This window comes from Pan troglodytes, chromosome 8, assembly GCF_028858775.2.
Source record: "Pan troglodytes isolate AG18354 chromosome 8, NHGRI_mPanTro3-v2.0_pri, whole genome shotgun sequence".
In the NCBI taxonomy this organism is placed as follows: domain Eukaryota; kingdom Metazoa; phylum Chordata; class Mammalia; order Primates; family Hominidae; genus Pan; species Pan troglodytes.
Window position 1 is genome coordinate 128,658,114 of NC_072406.2, and position 10,931 is coordinate 128,669,044.

The 10,931-nt window shown below is 37.2% G+C and overlaps 1 pseudogene; it reads left to right on the plus strand.

Annotated features, from left to right (window-relative positions):
* Positions 1 to 2,704: 2,704 nt before the first annotated feature.
* LOC112204637 (U6 spliceosomal RNA) lies at positions 2,705 to 2,798 on the plus strand (annotated as a pseudogene).
* Positions 2,799 to 10,931: the final 8,133 nt, after the last annotated feature.

Below are 10,931 nucleotides of genomic sequence, written 5' to 3' on the forward strand. Positions count from 1 at the left end.
CAGTTCATAATCTTTGCCCACTTTTTATAGTGTTGTTTGGTTTTTGCTTGTAAATTTGTTTAAGTTCCTTATAGATTCTGGATATTAGACCTTTGTGGGATGCATAGTTTGCAAATATTTTCTTCCATTCTGTAGGGTGACTGTTTATTCTGTTGATAGTTTCTTTTGCTGTGCAGAAGCTCTTAGCTTAATTTGGTCCCATTTATAAATTTTTGTTTCCATTGCAATTACTTTTGGCATCTTGATCATGAAGTCTTTGCCATGTCCTATGTCCATAATGACATTTTCTCAGCTGTCTTCCAGGGTTTTTATAGTTTTACATTTAAGTCTTTAATCCATCTCGAGTTAATTTTGGTATATGGTATAAGGAAGGGATCAAGTTTCAATCTTTTGCATATGGCTAGCCAGTTATCCCAGTATCATTTATTGAATAGGGAATCCTTTCCCCACTGCTTGTTTTTGTCAATTTTGTCTAAGATCAGATGGTTGTAGGCGTGTAGCATTATTTCTGGGTTCTCTATTCCATTCCATTGATCTATGTGTCTGTTTTCATACCAGTACCGTGCTGTTTTGGTTACTGTAGCCTTGTAGTATATTTTGAAGTCAAGTAATGTTATGCCTCCAGCTTTGTTCTTTTTGCTTAGGACTTACTTGGTTATTCAGATTCTTTTTTGATTCCATATGAATTTTCTAATTATGTGAATAATGTTGATAGGAGTAGCATTGAATCTGTAAATTGCTTTGAGTAATATGGCCATTTTAACAATATTGATTCTTCCTAATTCTCGTTGGAGAGGTCTTTCACGTCTTTGGTTAGCTATATTCCTAGGTATTTTATTCTTTTTGCAGCTATTGTGAATGGGAATGCATTCTTGATTTGGCTCTCAGCTTGAATGTGATTGGTGTTAGGAATGCTACTGATTTTTGTACATTGATTTTGTATCCTGAAACTTTGCTGAAGTTGTTTATCAGATCAAGGAGCCTTTGGGCAGAGACCATGGGGTTTGCCAGGTATTGAATAATATCCTCTGCAAACAAGCATAGTTTGACTTCCTCTCATTATTTGAATACCTTTTATTTCTTTCTCTTGCCTAATTGCTCTGGTTAGGACTTCCAGAACTATGTTGAATAGGAGTGGTGAGAATGAGCATCCTTGTCTTGTTCCACTTTTCAAGGGAAATGTTCCAGCTTTTGTCCATTCAGTATGATATTGACCATGGGTTTGTCAAAGATAGCTCTTATTATTTTGAGATATGTTTCTTCAATACTTATTTTATTGAGGGTTTTTAACATGAATGGATGTTTAATTTTATCAAAATATTTTCTGCATCTATCAGGATGATTATGTGGTTTTCACATGGACACAAACAACTATGACACTACTCTTGTGACTTAGGACCATTGTTAAGTAATACAAAGCTTCCCTGAACAAAACCACTGGATACCCCAACAGTTGATCTGATGACCCAGACAACTGATTACCAAGTGACTAACACATAGGTAGTATGTCCAGCCTGGAAATGCTGAACAAAACGATGATTCATGTCCCAGGCAGGAGGGAGTAGGACAGTGCAAAATTTGATAATGCTATGCAGAAGAGCATGCAATCTAAAGCATATGAAGTGTTTATTTTATTTCTAGAATTTTCCAATTAATATTTTCAAACTGTGTTTGGCCACAGGTAACTGAAACTGCAGAAAGAGAAACCATTAATAAAAACAGACTGCTGTATTTAATGTTGTCATAGTTTAGTTAATGAACATTTGGGTTACTTTCATCTTGGGCTATTATGAATAAAGCTGCTATGACTGTTCATGGAAAAGTCTTTTTGTGGATATATGCTTATACCTAGTTGTGGAATTGCTGTTTTTTATGTAAGTGTCGTTTACCTTTATAGGAAACTGTCAAACTTTTCCAAACTGTTTGTCAATTTGATACTCCCACTAGCACTTTATGCACTTTATGAAATTTCCAATTGTTCTACACCTTTGGAATTGTCAGATATTTGCCATTTTACTGGGCTGTAATATTTCCTTGTGATTCTGTTGTGCATTTCTCCAATGACTAAAGGTGTTGAGCGTATTTTTGCATGCTTGTTAGCCACCTATGCATCTTTTTTGTGAAGTTATTGATTAAATATTTTTCATCTTTCTTTCTTTCTTTTTCTCTCTCTCTCTCTCTCTCTCTTTCTTTCTCTCTCTCTCTCTTTCTTTCTTTCTTTCTTTTTCTTTCTTTTTTTTAGATGGAGTCTAGCTCTGTCACCAGGCTGGAGTGCAGTGGCATGATCTTGACTCACTGCAACCTTCACCTCCCAGGTTCAAGCAATTCTACTGCCACAGCCTCCCAAGTAGCTGGGATTACAGGCACGTGCCGCCATGCCCAGCTAATTTTTGTATTTTTAGTAGAGATGTGGTTTCACCATGTTGGCCAAGATGGTCTCAATCTCCTGACCGTGTGATCTGCCCACCTGGACCTCCCAAAGTGCTGGGATTACAGGAGTGAGCCACCGCACCCGGCCTGATTAAATATTTTTCTATCTTTGTAGGTTGTTTGTTTTACTATCATGTTTGTAAGAATTCTTTTTATATTCTGGATACAAGTTCTTTGTTAGGAGTGTATTGTAGACACTTTTTCCAAGTCTGTGTCTTGCCTGAAAAGGCAATGAAAATTTTCTTAACAATATCTTTTGAAGAATAGGGTTTTAGTGCTTGTTTAGACAGCACATATACTAAAATTGGAATGATACAGAGAAGATTAGCATGACCCTGCACAAGGATGAAGAGTAGGTTTTAAATTTTCATAAAGTCCAGTTTATCTGTTTTTTTATAGAGTGATTTTTATGTGTTGTCTAAGAAATCTTTGCTTATTCTAAGGTAGCAAATATTTTTCTCCTCTATTTTCTACTAGAAGATTTTGGTTTTGGCTTTTACATTTAGGTCTGTGACTTTCAGCACACTAAATACAGTAGTCCCTTCTTATCCATGTTTCTCTTTTTGCAGGTTCAGTTACATATGGTCAACCATAGTCCAAAAATGTTAACTGGAAAATTCCAGAAATAAACAATTCATGCATTTTAAATTGCATGCTGTTCTGTGTAGCATGATCAAATTTCACAGTGCCCTACTCCCTCCTGCCTGGGACATGAATCATCCCTTTGTCCAGCATTTCCAGGCTGGACATGCTACCTAGGCATTAGTCACTTGGTAATCAGTTGTCTTGGTTATCAGATCAGCTGTTGTGGTATCCAGTGCTGTTGTTCAGTTAAGCCTCATTTTACTTAATAATGGCCCTCAATCACAAGAATAGTGATACCTATGTCAGTCACCTCACTTTATCACCACACATAGGCATTATATCATCTCATATCATCACAAGAAGGGTGAGTAGAGTATAATAAGTTATTAAGACAGACAGAGAGAGAGGGATGGAAAGAAAGTGAGAGAGACCACATGTACATCAATTTTATGGCCGTACACTGTTCTATTTTATTATTAGTTATTGTTGTTACTCTCTTACTGTGCCTAATTTATAAATTAAACTTTGTTATAGTTATGTATGTATAGAAAAAACATAGTATATATAGGTTCAGTATTATTCACAGTTCTAGGAATCCACTGGGGTCTTAGAATATACTCCCCATGAATAAAGGGGAACTACTGTAAGCCATTCCATTGTCTTTGGCTTGCTGTTTCCATTGAAAAGTCTGCAGTCATTCTTTCTTTGTTTTCCCCGTATCTTTCTCCCCCTGTCTGCTTTTAAGTTTTTTTTTTCTCTATTATTGGGTTTCACAGTTTTACCATTTTTTGTGTTTTTTTGGTTTTCATTGGATTTATCCTACTTGATATTGTTCAACTTCTTGGATACATAGATTCATTTTTACAAATCAATATTGGACATTTTCAGCCATGATTTCTCCAATTTTATTTAACACTTGGCCCAGGACTGCAATTAGATGTGTGTGAAACTGCTTATTATTACCCCAAAGATCATGAAGACTCTGCAGATTTTTCAGCCCTTTTTTCCCCTCTCTGAACTTGGCAGTGTGAATGGTTTTTCTATTGCCATGTCTCAGTTTTCTGATATTCTCTTCTGTATTTCTTAATATGCTAATCTTGCCTAATAGTTTTTATTTGTCTTCTCATTATGCCTATGTTTTCCTTTAGCTCTTAATCTTATTTATAATAGCTGTTTTAAAGTACTCATCTGTTAATATTATAATCCCTATCAATTCTAGGTCTCCTTCTACTGACTAGTGAGTCATATTTTTCTGCTTCTTTGTATGCCAAATAATTTGATAATGGATACTGAATACCAATAATTTTACGTTTTTGCAGATCAGATTGATGCTTGAAGGTTTGTTTTTATGCTTTCTTATGGCAGATTGAGATTAACCTTTATTCTAGGGATATTTTAGTCCTCCTAAAGCATGGCCTTTTGGGGGTGTCTACTAAATGCTCTGATTATACAATAAAATCTCTTACTCTGTTGGACCGAATGTCTTCCATCATGTGTGAGCTCCACGAGTTGTTTGGATTACAAAGTCCATCAGCAAATTGTTCTTTCTCATATGGTTGTTATCTGACCAGTCTCATGGAATCTTATTCTTTGTAAGCATGTTAGTATTATTCAAGGACTCAAGTGGACTTCTGTGCCAGTTTCTGGAGCTTTTCATATTTGTAGCTTCTCCTCTTCAGTACTCTGCTCTGCTCATTCCAAATACTTTGGCCTCACTGGAATCTGATCTTCATCTCCTCAGCCTGATGAGTCTACCTTTCTCTTCTCGGATTCTCCCTCTCTCTGCTAGGGTCCTGGAAATGTCTCCAGACATATAGCTGAAGTAATTGGTGATCTCACCTCATTTGTTTTCCTTTTTCACTTATTTTAGTCTTGCATTGCTTATTGTCCAATCTTGGGAAACTTCATATATATTTTCCAGACTTTTAATTATTTATGGTAAAAGAGCAAGTCTGAAACCAGTTGCCCCATCATGGCTAGAAGTGTAAATCCCTCAGCTTATAATTTTTGAAAGAGACTTTGCTTCATGCCTTACAAGGGTAGTTGTGGAATGCGCATGAATAACAACCTCTGGCTTAGCCTGCCCCTTTGTGAGCCTCCTTGTATAATTCATAATTGTTTGGTGCCTCAAACATCTTAGGTATGGAACAAATATATATCTTTGGTACAAATTATTGTTAGTCTATTTTTTTTTTCTTTTTCACTTTTCTCTTTTGTGCTTTCTCTTTTTTCACTTTCATTACACCTCTCAATAGTCATGCTGTGATCTTTGGGTCTGTTGAATTTTGCAACTCTTCCTATTTACTCTCTCTTCTTGTTCATTGGCACCTGGAAAAGTTTGTTATTCCATTCTTTAGTACTTTCAGTTGTCTCCCATTCCAAACCCATTGAGAGTGCATATTTTGAAAGAAGCTCATAAGAGGTGGAAGATGGGCTAAGTGGGTATACAACAGGGTTGACCGGAAACCACGGAGAAGCTAAGCAGATCTGTAAAGCTGTATTTGTGATGTAAAGAGAGTAAAGTTAATCTAGAATTGTGCAATACATTACAGCAGCCACTAGCCACATATGACCATTGATCAGTTGACATGCGGCTAGTACCACATGTTAATATTGGTATGATAATATTTTGTATGTATTGAATTATAAAAATCGTTAACATTATTTTCACTGGTTTCTTTTTGCATTTTAAATGTGGCTTGCTTATATTCCTATTGGGCAGTGCTAATCTAGAAAGCACAGGAGAGGGGAAGGGAAGTGAGGTTTTAAGAAAGACAGTACAATGACCAGTCTGCATTTTAGAACTGACTTTCTAACAGTGTATAGAGAACAGACAGAAAAGGAACAGTCTGAGGGCAAGGAAGGCAGTTAGACTACTGTGATGGCTCAGGAAAGACATGATTTGTCATATTCAGTATCACAAAAGTTGTATTTCTGTTTGATAAAATTACCATTTACTACATTAGTATTGGAAAGCAGACTATAAATAAAACAAAAAAATAGGCTATACAAAGCATATTTGCATGAATTTGTTTTGGAAAGCAAATACCCAGTCTTACACACCTGTATATACGTACTAATGCCCCCTGGTATTCATTCCTGACTATATTTTAGTCCAAGGCTAGACTAACACAGCCTGGGAAAACATGGCCTTCCGTGGATTGACACAAACAAGTCATCTGGAAATAGTGAGAAGAAATTGTCCCTCCTGACAGCTCTGCTACTTACCAACTGTGTGTTCCTGGGCAGGTTGATTAAACTCATGTCTCACCGACTTCATAAGGAAAACAGCTAATCCTTTAAGTTTGGTGGGAGATTAAAGGCAAAAACTTAAAAAGTGTGGAAACCTAAATAATTAATGCTATAAAATTTTAGGTATGCTTGTTATTCTAGGCCACAAAGAAAACCATCTTTATGCATAACAGAAGAGGGTTGACTATACGTTCACGCCTTGGGCCTGGATAGTGAAAGTCTGACCCACTCACATTTGGCAGGATGGTTGCTCTAGAAGGTGTGAAGCAATTAACCACCCCCAGAACTTCACAGTATTTTTCTGCTCAGGGAAGTTTGGGATACTCCAGAGAGCATGTCCTCCTTACCTTCAATGATCTTGGAAAGAGGCTGAGCTAGATAAAGGGAAGCAGGACAGGCTCTCTGAAGGTTAAGTAAATGAGACCTCCTTTGGCTAACATGCTGGTTATCTGGCCACACAGGTGTTCTGAAACCTTTCTTTCCCTCACCAGGAGTTTAGTATCACAAGGTTGTCAGAAGCAGAGCCTAAACTTAAACCAATATTTAACTCTGCTGCAACTTGATTAGAAGCATCCAAGTTTGGCATTTTTATTTTCAAATGTGCAAGGTTTCTGGGGCAAAGTTGAACTGATGTTATATAATGCATTGGTAAATAGGACACATGGAATTAATTCTCAGTGAGATCCCATCTTGGCTGTCAATGCCATGAGGTAGTAGGGTGAGGACTCTCAATGCTTCATTACCATTTGAACAGCTTCTTGTCAAGCCTGCAATCCTGAGATGTGAGGAGTGACAGAGGCTGGTAGAAAGTAGGGTTTTGATGGGAGCTCCAATCTGCCTCTGGTGTTGTAGGGTCTCCTATGTATCAAGAACATTGAGCTGCTCCAAGTTCAGATCAGTTGTGTCTAGGGACCCAGGCAACACTGGGTGAATTTTCTCTAAATTGTGGGTATCATACGGGCTCAGACTGAAGGTAGAACAATGGTCACCACTAGGGACTGAACTGAAAAATGCCCATTAGAATTTAAAACTTACCACAATAAAGTGAATACTTGAGCACTTATTTTCTGTGATATGGGAAGTGGCAGGAAAGGGATTTTCAAAAAATCAAGTATTAGAAAAAAATCTGTCCAAGCATTAGTGTTATCCGTAAGTACCATCCAAATTTCATGTTGAAATTTTTAGCCCGGCATTTAATGTTTGATATATGGACTGTTCATGGAAGTAGAAGAAACATTCTATAATAAATAATCTATTGGTTAAGATAATGTTAATTGTTATAACCCTTAAATCTCAAGGCTTAAGATAATAATTCATTTATTGCTCACGTACAATTTAAAATGGATGTTTGTGATTGTGGATAGTGTTCCATTAAGCAGGGATCCCAGGTTCCTTCCATCTTGTGTTTCTACCAGCTTCAACACATGGCCTTTAAGGATTTGTATTTGTCTGCATCAAGCCACAGAAGGCATGGCACATGGAGGACCATGTGTGGGTTTTTTTTGTTTTTTGTTTTTTGAGACAGAGTCTTGCTCTGTTGCCAGGCTGGAGTGCAATGGCGTGATCTCAGCTCACTGCAACCTCCGCCTCCCAGGTTCAAGCGATTCTCCTGCCTCAGCCTCCCGAGTAGCTGGGACTACAGGCGTGTGCCAACACGCCCAGCTAATTTGTTTGGATTTTTATTAGAGATGGGGTTTCACCATGTTGGCCAGGATGGTCTGGATCTGACCTTGTGATCCACCCGCCTCGGCCTCCCAAAGTGCTGGGATTACAGAGCTGAGCCACCACGACCAGCCACTGTGTGGGATTTTTAGGAACAGGACTGACAGGGGTGCACATCCATGCACTCACATCTCTTTAGCCAGAGAAGTGGTTACATGACCCCATCTCCCTGCAAGGGAGGACAGAGAATAGAGTCTAGTTCTATTCCCTGTAGAAAGACGCTAGCAAGGCCAGGTGTGGTGCCTCACGCCTGTAATCCCAGCACTCTGGGAGGCCAAGGCAGATGGATCACGAGGTCAGGAGATCAAGACCACCCCGGCTAACATGGTGAAACCCCATCTCTATTAAAAATACAAAAAAATTAGCCAAGCCTGGTGGCGGGCACCTGTAGTCCCAACTACTCAGGAGGCTGAGGCAGGAGAATGGCATGAACCCGGGAGGCGGAGCTTGCAGTGAGCTGAGATCGCGCCACTGCACTCCAGCCTGAGGGACAGATGGAGAATCCATCTCAAAAAAAAAAAAAAAAAAAAGATGCTAGCAACTTTGCCACACATACTATGAAAATAGACGCTTCTAGATAGTACATTGTTGTCTGAATGAAACAATGTGGTTTATAACATTTCACAACCCAGCTTAAGAGTTCAACAGGATTATGTATAGAGGAAGTTATTCATCCAGAGCAGATGTAATAGACGGCTGATTATGTACCATTCCGTTCTTAGCTTTTATAAATTTGAGAAGTTGAATCTTCTTGAGATATTATAAAATTTGAACTTATTTTAGTTTATAAAATATCCCCACAGATTTCACTATTTCAGAATTTGGTGACTATTGATCCTAATTCTTTATACTATATTAAACAAATGTCCCCTTAATTATGGATTACATTTTGTGCCATCTAAAATGACAACTTAGAAACTTTGTGTGAATGACTTGGTAACTCACACAAAATGTAAATAACTTCATGGTAAAACCAGAGTAAACAATGACTCTCATAGGATATGACTCTGAGACCAATGTAGCATTACCATTGCTAAATACTAGAGAGATGCAAGATTTCTGTTTTTAGAGGCTTCTGGATTTTTTTTTCCACATGTTTTGAATAAAAGAAGTTTCAACAGCTTTTTACTTATGAGACTGTGGAGACAATTATTATTGCAGCCATTATGCAAAATAAATTGCTTTGCTTTTCATATTCATTCCCTCATTTGTTCAATCATCCATCAGAGATTTTTTTTTTTAAAGGCTGTACTCTATTTTATTCAGAAATTAATGAAGATAATGAAAGACAATAGATACATATCTTGAAACATGTTAAATAACTACTGATATTTCCACAGATAACCAGAATCTACAAACGCAATTAAATGGAAATCCTAGAACACAAAAAGTCAAACAAATAAAATTAATTTTGCTTAACGGCAGACTGGCTATACCTAAAGAAAACAAGAATGTAAGTCAATACAAAATATCTAAACTGAAGCAGAAAAAACCAAAAGGATAAAAAACACAGAAAAGAGCATTAGTGACACATGGAACATATTACAAAGTTCAACAAATGGGTGATTGAGTTCTAAAGACAAAATGACAGAAATGGGCGGAAACAAAATTTTTTTAAAATATGGCCAAGAATTTTCTAAAACTGAAGGAAAATATCAAACCACAAATTCAAGAATTGCTATGAATATTGATCAGAATAATAAACAAAACAACACCTAAGCACTTCAGAATAAGACTGCTAAAAATGAACAGCAAAGAGAAAACTCTTTTAAGCCACAGAGGGGTAGGAAATTATTTTCTTTTTTTTTTTTTTTTTTTTTTTTTGGAAGGATAGAATTTATTGTAGAGTTCACTTTATGACAAAGTCCTTTGTAGGGACATGGATGAAATTGGAAATCATCATTCTCAGTAAACTATCGCAAGAACAAAAAACCAAACACCGCATATTCTCACTCGTAGGTGGGAATTGAACAATGAGATCACATGGACACAGGAAGGGGAATATCATACTCTGGGGACTGTGGTGGGGTGGGGGGAGGAGGGAGGGATAGCATTGGGAGATATACCTAATGCTAGATGACGAGTTAGCGGGTGCAGCGCACCAGCATGGCACATGTATACATATGTAACTAACCTGCACAATGTGCACATGTACCCCAAAACTTAAAGTATAATAATAAAAAAAAAAAAGAGTTAGAGGTAAAAAAATAATAATAATAAATAAAATTAAAAAAGAAAAAAAAAGAAAAAAAGAAATAAGTAAGCTTGTGACTATGGGTAGTTTAAGTTTGACCTTAAATAACTACAAGCATAAATTTGTTTGAAGTCTCATGTTGTACTTTGTCATCAGAGATGTTTTGAAGGCCTGCTGTGTATCAAGCACTGGGCTAGGTGCTAGGATGTGACAACAAGGCCCTGAGCATTCCAGCCTTCTCTGAGTTTATAATATACAAATGATCAGTCTTAAGTGAGAGAAGTTCTAAAAAGAACCTTCCTTAGAGGGAACAAGGGAACCAGCTCAACCATGGCTGGGGAAGATTGCCTGAGGAGGGGATGAAAGGCTGATATTTGAAAGATTAGGTAGGAATTTGCCATGGTGTCCATCCATGGATCCTTCCTTGTGCCTTCTGTCTTTATCTTAACAATTCCCTTGCCAAACTTCCTTGAACTTCCCTTGTACACGATAATTCTGTTGCTTTTCTCTATACCTATAAACTTTTCCAGGGGATTGAATTATTTTTGACCACTTTTGACCTACGAATGTGACAATTTCAACAACTCAGTGTATAGCTGTGTCACTTTCAGGCTAAAAGGTTCTGGTCTCTTAAAATTATGGTATCACATTGTACTCTTTTTAACATTTATTGTAAGCAATCCATCATTAACTGAAAACATCCCAGTTATTTTCCATCAAACTATTCTCTTTCAGATTATTTTTTCTA